This window comes from Oncorhynchus kisutch, unplaced genomic scaffold (genome assembly GCF_002021735.2).
Source record: "Oncorhynchus kisutch isolate 150728-3 unplaced genomic scaffold, Okis_V2 Okis02a-Okis13b_hom, whole genome shotgun sequence".
Classification (NCBI taxonomy): Eukaryota; Metazoa; Chordata; class Actinopteri; order Salmoniformes; family Salmonidae; genus Oncorhynchus; species Oncorhynchus kisutch.
The window spans coordinates 892,953-913,866 of NW_022261979.1; the positions used below are offsets into that span (position 1 = coordinate 892,953).

The following is a 20,914-nucleotide window of genomic DNA, read 5'->3' on the forward strand; positions in this document are numbered from 1 at the left end:
TGCAAAGGAGCAAGATAAATAAATAAATAAATAAATACAGTATGGGGATTAGGTAGATTGGATGGGCTATTTACAGATGAGCTATGTACAGGTGCAGTGATCTGTGAGCTGCTCTGGCAGCTGGTGCTTAAAGCTAGTGACGGAAGTAAGAGTCTCCAGCTTCAGTGATTTTTGCAGTTCGTTCCAGTCATTGGCAGCAGAGAACTGGAAGGAGAGGAAGCCAAAGGAAGAATGGGCTTTGGGGGTGACCAGTGAGATATACCTGCTGGAGCGCATGCTACAGGTGGGTGCTGCTATGGTGACCAGTGAGCTGAGATAAGGCGGGGCTTTACCTAGCAAAGACTTGTAGATGACCTGGAGCCAGTGGGTTTGGCGACGAGTATGAAGCGAGGGCCAGCCAACGAGAGCATACAGGTCGCAGTGGTGGGTAGTATATGGGGCTTTGGTGACATAACGGAGGGCACTGTGATAGACTACATCCAATGTGTTGAGTAGAGTGTTGGAGGCTATTTCGTAAATGACATCGCCAAAGTCGAGGATCGGTAGGATGGTCAGTTTTACGAGGTTGTTTGGCAGCATGAGTGAAGGATGCTTTGTTGCGAAATAGGAAGCCGATTCTAGATTTAATTTTGGATTGGAGATGTTTAATGTGAGTCTGGAAGGAGAGTTTACAGTCTAACCAGACACCTAGGTATTTGTAGTTGTCCACATATTCTACGTCAGAGTAGTGATGCTGGACGGTCGGGCAGGTGTGGGCAGCGATTGGTTGAAGAGCATGCATTTAGTTTTACTTGCATTTAAGAGCAGTTGGAGGCCACAGAAGGAGAGTTGTATGGCATTGAAGCTCGTCTGGAGGTTAGTTAATAACAGTGTCCAAAGAAGGGCCAGAGTATACAGAATGGTGTCATCTTCATAGAGGTGAATCAGAGAATCACCAGAAGCAAGAACAACATCATTGATGTATACAGAGAAAAGAGTCGGCCCGAGGATTGAACCCTGTGGCACCCCCATAGAGACTGTCAGAGATCCAGACAACAGGCCCTCCGATTTGACATACTGAACTCTGAGAACTAGTTGGTGAACCAAGCGTGGCAATCATTTGAGAAACCAAGATTGTTGAGTCTGCCAATAAGAATATTGTCGAAAGCCTTAGCCAGGTTGATGAATACAGCTGCACAGTAATGTCTCTTATCGATGGCGGTTATGATATCGTTTAGGACCTTGAGCGTGGCTGAGGTGCACCCATGACCAGCTCTGAAACCAGATTGCATAGCGGAGAAATTACTGTGAGATTCGAAATGGTCGGTAATCTGTTTGTTAACTTGACTTTCAAAGACCTTATAAAGGCAGGGTAGGATAGATATAGGTCTGTAACAGTTTGGGTCTTTAGTGTCTCCCCCTTTGAAGAGGGGGATGACCGCGGCAGCTTTCAAATCTATGGGAATCTCAGACGATACGAAAGAGAGGTTGAACAGGCTAGTAATAGGGGTTGCAATAATTTTGGCAGATAATTTTAGAAAGAGAGGGTCCAGATTGTCTAGCCCGGCTGATTTGTAGGGGTCCAGATTTTGTAGCTCTTTCAGAACATCAGCCATCTGGATTTGGGTGAGTTTGTAATGGAAACAAAAAATCTGTGTGCTCATTGAACAAGTTTTGGATACAACATAGCACCTCCCTGTTTCACTCTGTTTCAAAGTGTTTCTTCTCTACTGAACAGGACCCAGCAGAATGATGAGAAATGCAGTCCCACTGCCCCCTGGGAGTTCGCTGAGTGAACACTGAGGGTGTGTCCCAAATACCACCCTATTCAATGTACTTTTCATCAAGGCCCGTATGCCTCTGGTCAAAAGTAGTGCACTATATAGGGAATAGGGTGCCATTTGGGATTCACCTTGAGCAAGCAGCATAATCTGGTCCCCTAACTGGCCTCATGACAGGAAGTGACAGTCAGTGGCAGGTCATAATAGAGTTTGGTTTCTCATTCTCACCACATCTCCCTCACTACGGCCCATTAAGTAGCCCCTCCCCCCAACATTTCCTGGGTTACAGCCTAGTCCAAAATAACATCCTATTCTCTATATAGTGCACTACTTCTGACCCTATGGACCCTGGTCAAAAGTAGTGCACTATAAAGGGAATAGGGTGCCATTTGTGACGGAGACCCTCTGTAATTCCCTCCTGAGATGGGTTTGAATCAATAAGAATGTCATTTTAAAGTACTCAGCAGAAGCCACAATAATGCAGCCGTACGTTAGATGAAACTGTCATCACAGTGAATTGTGACATTCATTTCCCATGGGCTCTGTTTGTCAGGTTGCCAATACTGGTACTGTTCAACAGAAATGCTGATGAAACACCACCCAGAGCATATGATTTTGCCCATTGTAATCCTAAAATTCAATGGTTCTATATGTAGTTCTATGATTTGACAAAGCTAGGCCATAACAAAGTGAGATGGGTACAGGCACATAGTAAGGCGCAGGAGTATGGTGTGGTTGGGTTTGTTGTGGTGAACAAGCGGATCTCTCCAGTGACTCGGGCAGATGTGTTGTGTGGGTTGGTTCCCCTGATACCCACACCACAAAGGGACTGCTGGGTTGGTTCCCCTGATACCCACACCACAAAGGGACTGCTGGGTTGGTTCCCCTGATACCCACACCACAAAGGGACTGCTGGGTTGGTTCCCCTGATACCCACACCACAAAGGGACTGCTGGGTTGGTTCCCCTGATACCCACACCACAAAGGGACTGTTGGGTTGGTTCCCCTGATACCCACACCACAAAGGGACTGCTGGGTTGTTTCCCCTGATACCCACACCACAAAGGGACTGCTGGGTTGGTTCCCCTGATACCCACACCACAAAGGGACTGCTGGGTTGGTTCCCCTGATACCCACACCACAAAGGGACTGCTGGGTTGGTTCCCCTGATACCCACACCACAAAGGGACTGCTGGGTTGGTTCCCCTGATACCCACACCACAAAGGGACTGCTGGGTTGGTTCCCCCGATACCCACACCACAAAGGGACTGCTGGGTTGGTTCCCCCGATACCCACACCACAAAGGGACTGCTGGGTTGGTTCCCCCGATACCCACACCACAAAGGGACTGCTGGGTTGGTTCCCCCGATACCCACACCACAAAGGGACTGCTGGGTTGGTTCCCCCGATACCCACACCACAAAGGGACTGCTGGGTTGGTTCCCCCGATACCCACACAAAGGGACTGCTGGGTTGCATTGCTCTGCTCAGTGAAGCGCTGTGCTCTGCGAGGCTGTGCTATCTGCTGGGCATGATCCCTGCCAGTCCCCTGGGACTGAAACACTGACGCCACAACTTTATTCTTACATCTTGAGAAGCCACTTTTCATTTCTATTCACAGACAGAAGCATCGAGAGGGTTTACATTCACTTGTTTACCTTCCAGCTGCATTATACCTGTCAATAGCAGGCTTCAGTGTAACGGATGTTGCCCTCTCTCTCGCTCTCTCTCTTCCTGCAGTGTAGTTTATCCAGACCGTACATCCCAAATGGAACCCTATTCCCTATATAGTGCACTACTTTTGACCAGGGCCCTATGCCATCAGTGAAATCCATAAACAATGCAGTGGAGGCTGTTTATGGCTTTCAGTTACACTGAATTCAAGACAAGTCAGAGCCATTTTCTCTCAATCAGAATTGGATTTAGTCTCCTACTGTCAGGGCTGTGCTGCACGTACCAGTGATGGTCCCGGCATCTCTGTAGACGGTGGTGACGTCATCGGGGGGCGCGACCTCACTCACATACTGCTCTTGGCGGGGGCCGTGCACGCTGGGGTAGTCTGGCTGTGGATTGGAGGGTTCCCTGTGGGGAGGGGCGGAGCTGGAGGCAGAGGTGTTGTGGTGCGAAGCTGTGGTGTCCAGCTTGCTGGATGAGATTCACAGGAGAGCAGTATGTGCCATGGGCAGTGGTGGGAGAGAAGCAGCAGCGGGCAGAGGGCGTCAGGTGGAGGGAGAGAAGCAGCAGCGGGCAGAGGGGGGTCAGGTGGAGGGAGAGAAGCAGCAGCGGGCAGAGGGCGTCTGGTGGAGGGAGAGAAGCAGCAGCGGGCAGAGGGGGGTCAGGTGGAGGGAGAGAAGCAGCAGCGGGCAGAGGGGGGTCAGGTGGAGGGAGAGAAGCAGCAGCGGGCAGAGGGGGGTCAGGTGGAGGGAGAGAAGCAGCAGCGGGCAGAGGGGGTCAGGTGGAGGGAGAGAAGCAGCAGCGGGCAGAGGGGGTCAGGTGGAAGGAGAGAAGCAGCAGCGGGCAGAGGGCGTCAGGTGGAGGGAGAGAAGCAGCAGTGGGCAGAGGGCGTCAGGTGGAGGGAGAGAAGCAGCAGCGGGCAGAGGGCGTCAGGTGGAGGGAGAGAAGCAGCAGCGGGCAAAGGGCGTCAGGTGGAGGGAGAGAAGCAGCAGCGGCTATACACCCTGGACCACACCACACCCGACTACACCACCACCAGACCAGATCACTTCCTGTAGACGGAACCTGGGAGGAGAGAAGAGAAACATGAATTGGGTTGCCAGGCAAATTCAAAAGGACCCACAGGACAGAGGTTTAAATAATCAATAGGAAAGCAGGTCAGGTCACAGCAGGTCACTGTATCTCCTGGTTCAGGAGGGAAAATAACCAGCCTCTATTGTGGCTCTGTTCAGAAACAACCTCTCAGTTCGAGGAACTTCATGTATATAAACAAGTGCCTAAGTGTTAGGGCCTATAGGGGCTAGGAGTTATGGACTAGGGCTCGTTTATGGAACGGGGCCATGTAAGACGGGTAGCAGTCAGCAGGATGTACTATGGGAGGGGTGAAGGACGGAAGGACCCGTTTTCCACTCAGAACATAAATGTTGGTGGGCCTCAACTTTCTCTTTTACTGTCTGGTGCTTGCAGAAGTCCGTTTGAGTATTTATAGCCCTATCAAACCACCTGGGAGACTGGTAAGACATAACAGAAAAAGCATTGATGTCCTTTTCACACTTCAGAAGAAGTTACAAGACTGATATTAAGCTGTGAGAATGTCAAGATAACGTGGGACAGTAAAATCAAATAAAAAACCATTTCTATTCATCTTAGGATGCAGTGATGCAGAGAAGATGTTCAACCTCCCTGTCCCAGTTTTGCTAGTACTGAGAAACAGAACATCAACAGTGTGAAATGAGAAAATACTTCATTAAATGTAGGAAATGATTATAAACTTAAAGCCACGTTGTGAAGAAGGTAACATGTCTGTTGGTCTTAAGGCGTCAGCATGCTTCAGTTCGGCTGGTAGCTAGCCGCCACATCTAGGATGTTGGGTGCAGTATTTCTCAATAAAAAAGTGTGCATGAAAACTAGTAGTCTCTCGTTGAACGACAACATATACTTTAATGAAGAATCCTTACAGTTGACCAATCATGGACGAAGGGACATGCACATGTCGGCTCCTGAACTTTGTCTGGCCTTGAGAAAAAAAGTTGTGCCCCCGAACAACGAACAAACCCCTTACCCAGGTCCACAACTAACAAACCCCTTACCCAGGTCCACAACTAACAAACCCCTTACCCAGGTCCACAACTAACAAACCCCTTACCCAGGTCCACAACTAACAAACCCCTTACCCAGGTCCACAACTAACAAAACCCTTACCCAGGTCCACGACTAACAAAACCCTTACCCGGGTCCACAACGAACAAAACCCTTACCCAAGTTCACAACGAACAAAAACATCACCATAATATTTGCAAACTCTTCTGAACGGTTTCATCGAAGAAGCATGCGGATGCCTTTAGATGACCATGAAACAACAGGAGGCAAAATAAAAGGTGCAGAATCAGGTAGAGTTTTTTTATAGGCTAAGTAATACAACATTACAGTTGACAAAAAAATACTGACAAAACAAGCAAAACACAGGAAGGGTCCAAAATCTAAAAAGATATATACCTTAGTCTACTAGTATCAACAATATATGATCTAATTCCATGCATAGGCTTCATTCCAAACCAAACAACACAAGGTGCCTGACATCCCCCTGTGCACGGTAAATACTGGCAAGCATTCACATGCGCACTACAACACACAGCTGATCACGGGACCGGACAGTGTAAACGCGGCAAAACAAACTAACCTGAAAATTAAAAGTGATTAAATGAAGGGGGGGGGGGGAAACAAAGTCGGAAGTCTTTGCCAATGACCTCTTAAACATCACAGAGCATCAAATAGCTGATATATTTCATCTTTATTTTAACAGGGGGTCATGCTGAGACCAAAGTCTCTTTCAAAGATATATACACTACACATCAACACATGTTCATATCACACACCATATCTACCTAGATACAGTAAGAGGTTACTGGCTAGCTAGGGGACGTTACAGACAATATTACACACCATATCTACCTAGATACAGTAAGAGGTTACTGGCTAGCTAGGGGACATTACAGACAATATTACACACCATATCTACCTAGATACAGTAAGAGGTTACTGGCTAGCTAGGTGACATTACACACCATATCTACCTAGATACAGTAAGAGGTTACTGGCTAGTTAGGGGACATTACACAACATATCGCAGACTGAACTCAAGACCAGTGATGTTGAAAGGCTTGCTATAAATAGCAGACCACTTTGCTTTTTACTTCCCTCCTTTCCTTACCTCCTCTATTTCTCCCTGTTGTCTGTACTTAAAGCAGAGGTCAGGTTAAAGCAGGAGGCTCTGTTGGTCTCTACTCCTGCAGGCTATCAAGACTAAATTGAGTCACAACATTTCTATTCACTTGAGCGAGATGAGTCTATGATCATTCTACCTGCTATGATGATTCTACTAATTACATTGGATAAGTTAATACGTTTAAAAGTCTAGACTCAACCAATAAATATAATGAATTACAATGTTAGTTCTTATCCCAACCCCACCCAAGAGTGATGTTAGTTTTCCATTCTAAGCTGCAGTTCATTTCCTTACTGACTTCATTACAGCTTGCATAAGCCCACATTGCAATCGTGATGCACAGCGATAGATCAGCCACTCCCAGGTACTGTTCACTATGACCTGCTGGGTCAGGCTGCTGCCTCCCTTTGTGAGCTCTGCCAGAGAAAACAAGAGTAGACATGGGAGCTTACTGGGGAAATGTGAGTTACTTCAATGTTAACATTGAAACGTGTTAAATATAGTATGTATCCAGTCTACATCTTGCTGTAGTTGTACTGTTTGAGGACAGACCTGGTAATCTCAGCAAAAAAAGAAACGTCCCCTTTTCAGGACCCTGTCTTTCAAAGATAATTTGCAAAAATCCAAATAACTTCATGACAGATCTTCATTGTAAAGGGTTTAAACCCCGTTTCCCATGCTTGTTCAATGAACCATAAACAATTAATGAACATGCACCTGTGGAACGGTCGTTAACACACTAACAGCTTACAGACGGTAGGCCATTAAGGTCACAGTTATGAAAACTTAGGACACTAAAGAGGCCTTTCTACTGACTCTGAAAAACACCAAAAGAAAGGTGCCCAGGGTCCCTGTTCATCTGCGTGAATGTGCCTTATGCATGCTGCAAGGAGGCATGAGGACTGCAGATGTGGCCAGGGAAATAAATTGCAATGTCCGTACTGTGAGACGCCTGAGACAGCGCTACAGGGAGACAGGATGCACAGCTGATCGTCTTCGCAGTGGCAGACCACGTGTAACAACTGCACAGGATCGGTACATCTGAACATCACACCTGTGGGACAGGTACAGGATGGAAACAACAACTGCCTGAGTTACAATAGGAACGCACAATCCCTCCATCAGTGCTCAGACTGTCCGCAATAGGCTGAGAGAGGCTGGACTGAGGGCTTGTAGGCCTGTAGTAAGGCAAGTCCCACCAGATATCACTGGCAACAACGTTGCCTATGGGCACAAACCCACCGTTGCTGGACCAGACAGAACTGGCCAAAAGTGCTCTTCACTGACGAGTCACGTTTTTTTCTCACCGAGGGTGATGGTCAGATTCGCGTTTATCGTCGAAGAAATGAGCGTTGCACTGAGGCCTGTACTCTGGAGCTGGATTGATTTGGAGGTGGAGGTTCCGTCATGGTCTGGGGCGGTGTGTCACAGCATCATCAGACTGCCTGCAATGACAACAAGCTCAATCTCAACGCTGTGCGTTACAGGGAAGACATCCTCCTCCCTCATGTGGTACCCTTCCTGCAGACTCATCCTGACATGACCCTCCAGCATGACAATGCCACCAGGCATACTGCTCGTTCTGTGTGTGATTTCCCGCAAGACAGGATTACCAGTGTTCTGCCATGGCCAGCAAAGAGTCCGGATCTCAATCCCATTGAGCACGTCTGGGACCTGTTGGATTGGAGAGTGAGGGCTAAGGCCATTCCCCCCAGAAATGTCTGGGAACTTGCAGGTGCCTTGGTGGAAGAGTGGGGTAACATCTCACAGCAAGAACTGCCAAATCTGGTGCAGCCCATGAGGAGATGATGCACTAGCAGTACTTAATGCAGCTGGTGGCCACACCAAATACTGACTATTACTTTTGATTCTGACCCCCCCCCCCCTTTGTTCAGGGACACATTACATTTCTGTTAGTCACACGTCTGTGGAACTTGTTCTGTTTATGTCTCAGTTGTTGAATCGTGTTATGTTCATACAAATATTTACACATGTTATAGTTGCCTGAAAATAAATGCAGTTGACAGTGAGAGGATGTTTCTTATTTTGCTGAGTTTATATGCAGTAGACAAGGCTGTGCCATTACTTGTCACTATTTTTTGCTGTTAATTCAGCTGCTAAACCTGAACAAAGGGTCAACTGAGGTCATCATACAGGTGTGTATGTGAAAGCAGATCTCTCACACACACACACAGCTCCCAGCAACAGATGACTGAAAGCCCTTAAAACTACCACTAAAGGCTCTTGCCATTGTAACGTGACCTCTACAAAGCATGCAATATTATTCTACCTCTCACATGTCATGTGATATGACGCAACAACCCCAGAAACCAGGGCATAATACAATCAGATGAAGAGCCTGAGCGTTGGGAATGAACACACCACTCATAATACATTACACAACTAACATACTGGACAACACAAGGTAGTTGGAGGGCTTTCAATATCATTCACATTCAAATCCTACTGAATATTTATGACCTCTTTAAGACTATTTGGTTATAGAGCCATCAATCGAACTGTGACAAATAAAAGCACAGCTCTTTGATGTAGAGGTCTGACATCAAGGATCCACACATGAGTGATGGGTGGGTCATATGGGCACTGTGCATATTCACAGAAGAACATAGAAGATGTCTGAGAAGCTCGCCTGGCACTGATAGTACTGTGGAGTCAGCGTGGTGGCTTAGGTTACTGACCTGATGGAACTGTGGAGTCAGCGTGGTGGCTTAGGTTACTGACCCGATGGAACTGTGGAGTCAGCGTGGTGGATTAGGTTACGGACTTGATAGAACTGTGGAGTCAGCGTGGTGGATTAGGTTACAAACTGGATAGAACTGTGGAGTCAGTGTGGTGGCTAAGGTCACTGACCTGATAGAACTGTGGAGTCAGTGTGGTGGATTAGGTTACTGACCTGGTGCCAGACAAGAGACCTCTGGATAGATCCCCATGACAACACCAACACTCTAACACACACACACACACCCCCCCCAAGTCTATTTGTCATATGTACAGGATAAACATGGTACACAGTACAATGAAATGCTTACTTGCAGGTCCACTCTCAACACTGCTGCATAATAAGGAATTATATAAAATCAGTAAATTGACCAGAAATATAAATACAGGGAGACACTCATTTACAGGAGGATATTTACAGGTGCCGGGGAAGGAGAACAGACACACACCTTGGTTGGAGGGCGATGTAGCAACTGTCCCCAATGGCACTCTATTCCCCATGTGGTACATAGTAGTGCAGGTAGGGCCCACAGGGCTCTGGTCAAATGTAGTGCACGACGTAGTGAATAGGGTGCTATCTGGGATACACACTCTGTGGGCCAGACAGCCTGTACCCCTCCCCTCGTCAGCAGCCACACTGAGCCCGGGCAGCGAGCCTCCACGTTGGGAAAGCCGAGCCAAGCGCACACTGATCACATCACAATGGTATCATCAGCCTGTATGTTAGGGGGCCGTGAGCTCAGAGGGCCGGTGCTGCTGTGCCAGACATCCCTGCTGCTATAGCTGTCTACACATACTGAATACACACACACGTGAGTGTGTTTGGGCGCAGCAGCGATACCGCCAGAGATGCACAGCAGCAGGATCCTGCAGCTGACTCTTTAGTGTAAACGTCATCAACAAAACACACACATGCGCGCACACACACAGGGGGAAATGTCTGCTCTACTCAATGAATCAATATTCAACTCAATGCCCTGTTTTCATGTGGTGATGATGCCTCATCTACTCCCTCTAAAACACATTGTCCCAGTCCATTACCTTTATGACAGCCTGGACAACCCCAGGGACATAACACAGATGGATGACCAAGCCTGGCACTTTAAACACACCTCTCTGTCAGTTACTCTGACTCTCAGTACATGGGTCAGGCAGCTTGGATCACAGACTCAAGGTCAGGATTGTTATCAAGAGTGCAGAGAGTGAGATCAGTACAGGAATTCTCTCAGAAAAAGTGTGTTCCACACCATGCTGTTTGTTTAGTGAAAGGATTTGTTCCAGTCTGATGGTTCTGGAACATCAGCACCCACACAATAACTCTCCAACAGGACACACAGCCCATAAACTACACTGGGACTTCACTTCTCTGTGTTACACAAACAAACTGCTCCACATTAGCATTCCCCAGAAGTTCCATTGACCAGCCCGGCACCACTTAGCGATAGCTGGAAAGCACATTGGGAGTTGCAAGGCCGTACTTCATTGACCGTTAGCCTCAGGCCACACTTAGTAACACAAGTAGGGATGCACGATATATCGGTAAACATATCGGATTCGGACGATATTAGCAAAAATGCCAACATCGGTATCGGCCCGATGTCTAGTTTAACGCCAATGTTAAAAACTGATGTCAAAGCTGCAGTGCAAACTTCTGATAGGCTAATTGACATCATTTGAGTCAATTGGAGGTGTACCTGTGGATGTATTTCAAGGCCTACCTTCAAACTCAGTGCCTCTGATTGACATCAAGAAGAAATCAAAAGAAATCAGCCAAGACCTCCACAAGTCTGGGTCATACTTGGGAACAATTTCCAAATGCCTGAAGGTACCACCTTCATCTGTACAAACAAGCAGTGCGGCTTGGTTGGGTTGTCATTTCGACCTACGTCTCTCCCGAGCCCGTACGGGAGTTGTAGCGATGAGACAAGATAGTAGCTACTAACAATTGGATACCACGAAATTGGGGAGAAAAAGGGGGTAAAATTTAAATAAAATAATAATAATTTTGGTGCATCACTAAACACCAGAGTGACAAGTAGTGAGAGAGGTGACATATAGTGCTGCTGGTGAGTATACTAGGGGCTGTGTCCCAAATGGCACCCAATTCCCTATATTAGGACACTGGTCAAAGTAGTGCACTACAAAGGGAACAGGGTGCCATTTGGGATATATCCGATGTCTGTAACCTGTTCCCTATGCTGAACTCTGCCTGAAGTTTTTGAGATATCAGCTGTAGAACTGAAACCCAAGAAGAGACAGGCCTCAGTCACTCCGATACCCCACTGAGGCCATCGCTCAAGATCCACATCGCTGTCTAAATAATGAAAAATAAATAAATAAAGTACAATATCTTTACATTACAGAGTAAACAAAACAACACATTATCTGGCCCAGTCCATTCTAATCCTGATGGGGCAATGTAAACCCAAGCCCAGTCACCATTTAGACCTAAAGTTAGGACCTGGGCAGGGTTTACAGTTTTGGGACTTTTTCTATTGGTTCATTAAGTCAGGAAAGCTCTAGACACAGATAAAGTATTACATTTTTTTCAAGTACTTGCAACCCAGGGCTTCGCACCACGCCAACCCAGGGCTTCGCACCACGCCAACCCAGGGCTTCGCACCACGCCAACCCAGGGCTTCGCACCACGCCCAGCCTACCCTTTCATGTGGTATAAAAGACTGTACAACATAACTAGATACAGCAGCTGAACAATCACGCACTTTTTAGTTCAACCAGTCCAATGGGGATTCAACTAGAACACAGAAGTGTCTAAACCCCCACCCATAATGTTCCTGGGCTATGACCCATGACAGAATGCTGCTCACACCATGACACACCAACATGACTGGAGGAGGATATATAATCTGAGAGCAGCAGACAGTGGCTAATAAAACATTGACAAGACAACACAGAACATGTAACCGTGCCAACAGAATGAGATTCTATGACAGTGCCCACACATGGACTGATCTAGTCCAGACAGATGGCTGATGTAGACACAACAAACATCATAGAGATACATCTAAAGGTGAAATGAATACCAGTATCGCTATACTACGATACCAGATTTTCCATGACAAAAAAGAAAATACCAGAATAAACTCTACGGTCTGATAAAACCCTACTTTATGTAAAATTGTGGATGCTATAGCTTGCAAAATAAACTAAATGTGACTATAGGTGACAACATCATGCTGTTTTCTCAAGAAATTAAATCCACTTCAAGCTTTGTTTCTTTGCCACAATACTTGTGAGTAGCGTGATACTGGTACCGTGATACTGGTACCGTGACAACCCTAAAATTAAGGTCCGGGAGACAAAGGCGTCCCAGGGGTTGTATTGTGTTATGACCTTAAGGGGTCATATGTCATATGATAACCACCTACCATCTCCCATCTGGTGCTGAGTGGTTACACACTGCCCCCATGACAGACACTCCCTAGCCATAAAATCAATACAAATCCATAGACAGAGCTTCTCAGAAAGGACTCGTGATCACAAAAGAGATTTGCTTTCAACCCTCTCATTCATTGCACTGTGGACCAGTGTTGGGCTCAATTCTAATTCATTTCAGTGATATGAATTTTAAAAACACACATTTAAAATCTTTCCACATGAATAGCTTCTCCTTTTCAACTTATTGAGATGATTAAAATTAGATGACCCTTTTTCAATCATTGAATTGTAATTTCAGTTTACTTCCTGAATGAATTGAATTTGAGCCCAACCCTGCTGTGGACTCAAAGACCCAGCAGGTTATTTCATGGAGGAATTACAGTCATAGAAAGCAACACCCCTTGAGGACACTGTCAGCTGTTGCTTTAAGACATGCTGCAAAGTCTCCTAGTGATTCTGAATGAATCGGATTGTGTCCGTTATAGAGAGATACAGGATAGAGACATCAGCACTGCCTGTCGGGGGAACTGAATTTGGACTACGTACCTGGCATAGCATGCTTTCCTTTTATCCAAATGTTGAATAGACATGCAGATGAATTCATTTATTCAGGGAAGGGAATAATAACCTACTACTCTAGAGTAATAAAAACAATTACACCAATGTTATTTGGCAGGTCATGGATCAACTAGGAACAATTAATTGCGTGTGGGGTGGTTGCAGCTCCAGAAGAACTGACCCGTGCAGGACACTACCTGCAGCCAACCAGGTCCTGAGTTCACTGTAGGGGAAACTCTTTAAAGTGGCACGAGGGCATTGTGTTTAATCTAAACAAGGTTCACAACACCCTAGAGAACAGCTCAACAGTCACAACCACTGGGATAATTATTTGACCCTGCTGGTCATCTTTGAACGTCTTGACGAACTATCTGGCCTTAATGGCCATGTACTGTTATAATCTCTACCCAGCACAGCTAGTAGAGGACTGGCCACCCCTCATAGCCTGGTTCCTCTCTAGGTTTCATCCTAGGTTCTGGTTTTTCTAGGGAGCCACTGTGTTTTCCTAGCCACTGTGCTTCTACACCTGCATTGCTTGCGGTTTGGGGTTTAAGGCTGGGTTTCTGTACAGCACTTTGAGATATCAGCTGATGTAAGAAGGGTTTTATAAATACATTTGATTAGAACACACAACACATTGTGACAACGTTATTGACCTCTTCTGAATCCACTTGTGTTTGTCTTACATGACTAAATGTCTCTACTGGTCCTCAAATGATAGACACTGGCAACTAGAAGGATATAAAATAATGAGTCCCTTAAATGATCCTCTCAACATGTTCAATGCACTCAGAGACTAGCCTGGTCCCATATCTGATGGAACCAAAGTTAGAGAAGTTGGCTGAATATAAAATCATATCTAGAACCAGGCTGCCCTGAGACCATTCCAGTAATAAACACCAGAACCAGGCTGCCCTGAGACCATTCCAGTAATAAACACCAGAACCAGGCTGCCCTGAGACCATTCCAGTAATAAACACCAGAACATCTAGAACCAGGCTGCCCTGAGACCATTCCAGTAATAAACACCAGAACATCTAGAACCAGGCTGCCCTGAGACCATTCCAGTAATAAACACCAGAACATCTAGAACCAGGCTGCACTGAGACCATTCCAGTAATAAACACCAGTTATCTTGATGAACTAAATTGTAAAGTATTTTGACAGTGATGTATTCCGTTATATGTTGGACCCCAGTAAGACTAGCTGTCACCATTGACGTAGACTAATGGGGACCCAACAAAACCATTAAAAATCAAAGAACTTGGAAGACATTGACATGGTAAATGATATGCAGACATACCAGAGGTCTCTGTCTGAACCAGACTAAGAACATAACAGCCTTTCAGTGTAATGACCTCCCTCTACCAGGACTACAGCCCCATCCGAGATCAGCACAATCTATTCAATTTACTGTCACGTCTAGAGTAGGCCGAAATCCAATCATGTATTCCACTGACCCTCATTGGAAACAAACAAACACATGCTGACCCATAGACACTCAAACAGTCAACTTCTTTTCCAACTAGCACCTGGGCTGTGTTCCAAATGGCACTCTATTCCCTATATAGCGCACTACTTTTGACCAGATCACTATGGGCATTATATAGGGAATAGGGTGCCATTTGGGACACACACCTGATATGAGGAAAAACAACCTCAACAGGGACACAGGTCTGACTTGATGACAAAGTAGCCTACTTATATCACCAGAAAAATGATGCATTCAACTAGATACATTAGCCTGCCTGACTATTAATAGCTAGCTGAATGACAAATGGCCATACGTAGTTTCTGTAATGGGTTTTTCTCCGTCAGCTCATTCCGAGGTGTCAGACTTTCCACAGGAACTCTGGTCTGCTCCCTGTTATTATATTTCAGGGCACGTCTCCAAAGTAATGCAACTCTTTCTTAAACAGTCCCCCTGAAACTAACTGAACAAAGTAGAGAACAACGGGCGTGGAGACATTATGGGATCAAGTCAGAGGCCTGCTACTGATGACGGCCTCAGTCACACACAGAGGAACACTTTCTGAGGAAAGGTGGTGGGATGGTGTGATCCTTTATCTGTGGCTGTGTAGAGTCTTACAGTGAAACTGCTCATTCTGTTATGATTAATAATCACTTTGTCCCCCACTTGTCCTCCTGCCTTGTTTGCCATGGAATAAATGTTGTGATGAATCTGTCATATACAAGTGGGGGGGAAGAGGTCAACTAGAAATGATACCTGCTCATTCTAATTGGACCCTCGGACAGTGTTCTGCTGCCAGCAGCCAACTACCAGGACACAGGGCCTACATTTCCCAACAACTAGAGGAAAAGGGTTGTCCCTCCTGTTCAAGCAGTCAGCTGTGTGTTGAGCAATATTTGAAGCTGCAGTCTGTAGCTGTGATTGGGTAGAAAGGCAGAAAGTGGGACGCCTATTGCCCCCAAAAAACAAAAGCTTTATTTACAAAGGAGTGGAATGGAGCCGAGCTCAGAGCCCCAGCATGCCTCATTCCAGCAGGAGACTCAGTCACACTATAGTGAGGCAGGCAGTTAATCTGGACTTGCTGAAAGGAGGAGTCTCCATGTCTTTCTGCCATAGCTAACGCTAGCTAGTGTGCCTCAGAATATCAACTATAAACTATCAACAAATCATGCATATATATTTCAAATGTGAATGTTTGTGAGATTAGACAGATGATGTGAACTCATTTGATAAAAAAAAAACAGTTCAACTTCAACTGAAGAAAAACCTTTAGTTTAACATTTATACGAGGGATGAATGAACTATTAGTCATCTGGAGGGGTTGCTTTGCTTCAACTCTTTGAATGATGAAACTGCCTCTCAGCATGTTGCACAACTGGTGAAAAAGAGGAACGGGATATTGATGTTATTAGTCAAAATGGAAAGATGTAGTACCTGACCGACTGTAGAAATAGATATGAACTGTATTAGACCAAATGGAGAGATGTAGTGCCTGACCGACTGCAGAAATAGATATGAACTGTATTAGACTAAATGGAGAGATGTAGTGCCTGACCGACTGTAGAAATAGATATGAACTGTATTAGACTAAATGGAGAGATGTAGTGCCTGACCGACTGTAGAAATAGACATGAACTGTATTAGACTAAATGGAGAGATGTAGTGCCTGACCGACTGTAGAAATAGACATGAACTGTATTAGACTAAATGGAGAGATGTAGTGCCTGACCGACTGTAGAAATAGACATGAACTGTATTAGACTAAATGGAGAGATGTAGTGCCTGACCGACTGTAGAAATAGACATGAACTGTATTAGACTAAATGGAGAGATGTAGTGCCTGACCGACTGTAGAAATAGACATGAACTGTATTAGACTAAATGGAGAGATGTAGTGCCTGACCGACTGTAGAAATAGACATGAACTGTATTAGACTAAATGGAGAGATGTAGTGCCTGACCGACTGTAGAAATAGATATGAACTGTATTAGACTAAATGGAGAGATGTAGTGCCTGACCGACTGTAGAAATAGATATGAACTGTATTAGACTAAATGGAGAGATGTAGTGCCTGACCGACTGTAGAAATAGATATGAACTGTATTAGACTAAATGGAGAGATGTAGTGCCTGACCGACTGTAGAAATAGATATGAACTGTATTAGACTAAATGGAGAGATGTAGTGCCTGACCGACTGTAGAAATAGATATGAACTGTATTAGACTAAATGGAGAGATGTAGTGCCTGACCGACTGTAGAAATAGATATGAACTGTATTAGACTAAATGGAGAGATGTAGTGCCTGACCGACTGCAGAAATAGACATGAACTGTATTAGACTAAATGGAGAGATGTAGTGCCTGACCGACTGCAGAAATAGATATGAACTGTAAAGGCCCAGTAAGTGCTGATTACTTAGGCAGTAGACGTTCAACTAGTAAAACATGCTTCATAATTACTGTATGTAAGAATAGAGAGAAGTGACTGCAAGAGCAAGAGCGGATCCTCTTATTTTCATCAGTCCATTAGCCATGTCTATACCTCAGCTGTAGGCAAGTTAGAATTCAGGCCAAACAAATCCAGCCTAACACATTTGCATTAGCAGGATTGGACTGGACATACAGACAACATGAACCACCTAATCATAGTGAGTGATACTGGCTGCCATAAATAGGAGCAGCGAGAGTTGGGGGTGAAAGAGAGGAAGAAGAGGTTAGGGGAAAAGGGTGAGTGAGAGGGGAGAAGAGAGTGAGAAAAATAAAGAGGTTAGGGGTGAGCGAGAGTGCGGTTAGGGGTGAGCGAGAGTGCGGTTAGGGGTGAGCGAGAGTGCGGTTAGGGGTGAGAGAGAGTGCGGTTAGGGGTGAGAGAGAGTGCGGTTAGGGGTGAGAGAGAGTGCGGTTAGGGGTGAGAGAGAGTGCGGTTAGGGGTGAGAGAGAGTGCGGTTAGGGGTGAGAGAGAGTGCGGTTAGGGGTGAGAGAGAGTGCGGTTAGGGGTGAGAGAGAGTGCGGTTAGGGGTGAGAGAGAGTGCGGTTAGGGGTGAGAGAGAGTGCGGTTAGGGGTGAGAGAGAGTGCGGTTAGGGGTGAGAGAGAGTGCGGTTAGGGGTGAGAGAGAGTGCGGTTAGGGGTGAGAGAGAGATGAGGGGAGAGTTCTTCTGCCCAGGTGTGCCAGATCTAACAACGCCTGGATAGGCATCAGTTTACCACATGATATGTTATAGCAATCTGGTGCCAAACGGCACAGTCGATGATGTGACACGCAACCATTGGTTGATGCACGCAACGTCTGAACAGGGGAACACAACCAAGCTCTCCAGGCCAAAACACACGTGCAGAAGAGCAGAGAAGAAGACATCACTCATGCATTAAGAGGATGAGAAAATGCAAGAGACCGTAATAAAGGCCAGTGGCTTTTCCCAGAGATTGTGAAATGAGTAGGAAAGCAATGGACCCATGTGTCCCTCCACACTAAATCACATTGAGATCAACGGACTATGTCTAAGAACAATACCCAGTCCAAATGCTCAGCTGTATGGTTGGTTATACAACCCATCATCTCACTGCTGCAGGGAATGGGATGGCACAATTATTGAGCTGCTTGGATGCAATCTGTTAAAACACAGGGATTATAAATCACGCATAGATGGCATGGCCCCGGCTGATCCTGACACACACACACACACCAGTAGAGTATAGGCTGCTTTCACTTTCAGACACCAGGGAGATTTAGTAAGGGCACCTATGTGACACGTGTTTCACAATGGTCAATAGGGCATGATTAGGATACACATGATTGGTTGAACTTAATGTGGCCTTGAATATTGGATCTCAAAATGCCAGTGTATCAGATAGAAATGATGTGTGTGTGTGTGTGTGTGTAGTTGAGAACAGCTAAGAGCAAATCAAAATCAAATCAAATGTTATTTGTCACGTGACGAATACAACAGGTGTAGGTAGACCTTACCGTGAAATGCTTACTTACAAACCCTTAACTCTATTTATCGAACTGCATTGTTGGTTAAAAAAACATTTACTAAATAAACTAAAGTAAAAACTAAAGTAAAAAGACTATGCATAGATAATAAACAACGAGTAGCAGCAGAGTAAAAACAAAGGGGGGGGGGGGGGGGTCAATGTAAATAGTCCAGGTGGCCTCAGCATCTCTGCTATTAAAGTCTGGGATGGTGGCCTATGGTCAAACATAGCCAGCAATGTGGAAAGCTTGCACATCTGGAGACAAGGAACAAAGTTAAGCAATATGTGTTAGGCTATGCAGCGGGTTAAGATCCATTACCTCACTGCTCATGTAATGGAAATAAAAGGAAGGTGTCATTGTGATACAAAACAAAATGTTTAAAAGTATTTTTGGAATGAAACTGTCTAATAGGGAGTATGTTTACAGACAGATCATGTGCCTTCTCGATTGCTTCATTTATAGTCCACCGTGGCCCTCAAGAAGAAGACTCCCAGTCCACCAGCCACTGCATGAAAAACCAAATATACCTTGAAGACAGCAAGCCATTAGGCCGAAGTGTTTGGTTCAGTTAAACGTTAAGAAAGCTTGAATGAATGTAATCAGATCACAATCTGCTTTGTATAAGAAAGCTTATTATACCCTGCCTCTAGACACACGGCTTCGATTTTTCATTTGGATTTAAGGAAGGAGAGAAATTGAATCAGAATGTCACATCACATTCTACTGATCTAGAAGCTGGGGCACTCTCGTGCACATAAAGTAACCTGTCAAAATGTCGGTCAGTGAACTATTTGTTTTATTTCACCTTTATTTAACCAGGTCGGCTAGTTGAGAACAAGTTCTCATTTACAACTGCGACCTGGCCAAGATAAAGCAAAGCAGTTCGACACATACAACAACACAGTTACACATGGAATAAACAAACATACAGTCAACAATACCGTAGAAAAAGTCTATATAGTGTGTGCAAATGAGGTAGTGGTGTAACACAAATGCTACATAATAATCAGTATTTATTTACATTGACACAATGTTTCCAATTGTAGGCAGTCGATACTCAATTAACTGTGATGACACTTACCACGTGAATAGCGACAAAGAATCCGAATGATTTCAGTTCGTAGTGCGGAATCAACTGTTTCCTTTCTGTGTTTGGCCTCAATTCATTCAGTCGCCAATTGTATTCCGTAATGGAGACCATCCGCTTTTCTCAAATATCGTCCATGGAACTGTTGGTCTGTTTTGTAGGAAAAAATACTAAATAGTACAACACGTAAAAGTGCATGAACAACCAAAGAAACGTACAAAAACACCTTTGCCGTCGCTTACATTTGGGGAGAAAACTTCTGAAGCAAATGTAGCCTATGGATGAAAGAAAAGTAGCGCACGCAGCATGCTGTGTCCTTTTCTTGGTTCGTTTAGCGTACACTGTGTCAGAGAAGCCTCCAAGTTATTGCGAAAAAATAATAATTGTGCAGTACTATAACACAGAATCGTATTCAAGTAGATTTCATGAAGTTGAAGAGAAAGCCGGGTGTGAGTGTGTCCAAAATCCACGCTGATCGCTACCGGTGGCACATTCCACTTGAACGCATCGAACATGATGACATCACTCTCCCCACAGCTGGAGGGTGCTGTAGCTCTTGAAAACCCTTGTTATCTGTTGGGTTTTCAGCAGTTAGCTTCGCACTTTGTTGGATGTGTGTGAACTACAATTCCGACATTGTGCTTTAACGTTTATGAGCATCAATAATCATCACTTGCAAAACGGTTTTCAAAACATATGCTCCTTGTCCTTCATATCAGTGAGAAATAATATTTAAAATAAAAACGATACACTAAGCCTACTGCACAGATCCATAAACTGTGTGTGCCAGTTGACGAACTACACTTTCGCCACAGTTACATTTAAACAGACACGCTAGGCTAGATAACTAATTAGCACAGATGACCGACATGGAGATATGGTTGTGTGGAAACACTATCTTTTGGGACACTGTAAAGTCCATGGAGAATAAGAGCACCTCCTCCCAGCTGCCCACTGCACTAAGGATAGGAAACATTGTCACCACCGATAAATCTACTTAATCGATCACTTCAATAAGCCTTTT

General features: G+C 45.2%; 1 long non-coding RNA gene across 1 annotated transcript; it reads right to left on the reverse strand.

The window, feature by feature from the left end:
• Positions 1-3,755: 3,755 nt before the first annotated feature.
• LOC116359268 (uncharacterized) lies at positions 3,756-20,472 on the reverse strand. Its single transcript, XR_004206631.1, has 3 exons — positions 20,133-20,472; positions 19,885-20,040; positions 3,756-4,500 (listed from the first exon to the last, which is right to left on the reverse strand). It is a non-coding gene; the product is annotated as an uncharacterized LOC116359268 (long non-coding RNA).
• Between the last annotated feature and the right edge of the window lie 442 nt (positions 20,473-20,914).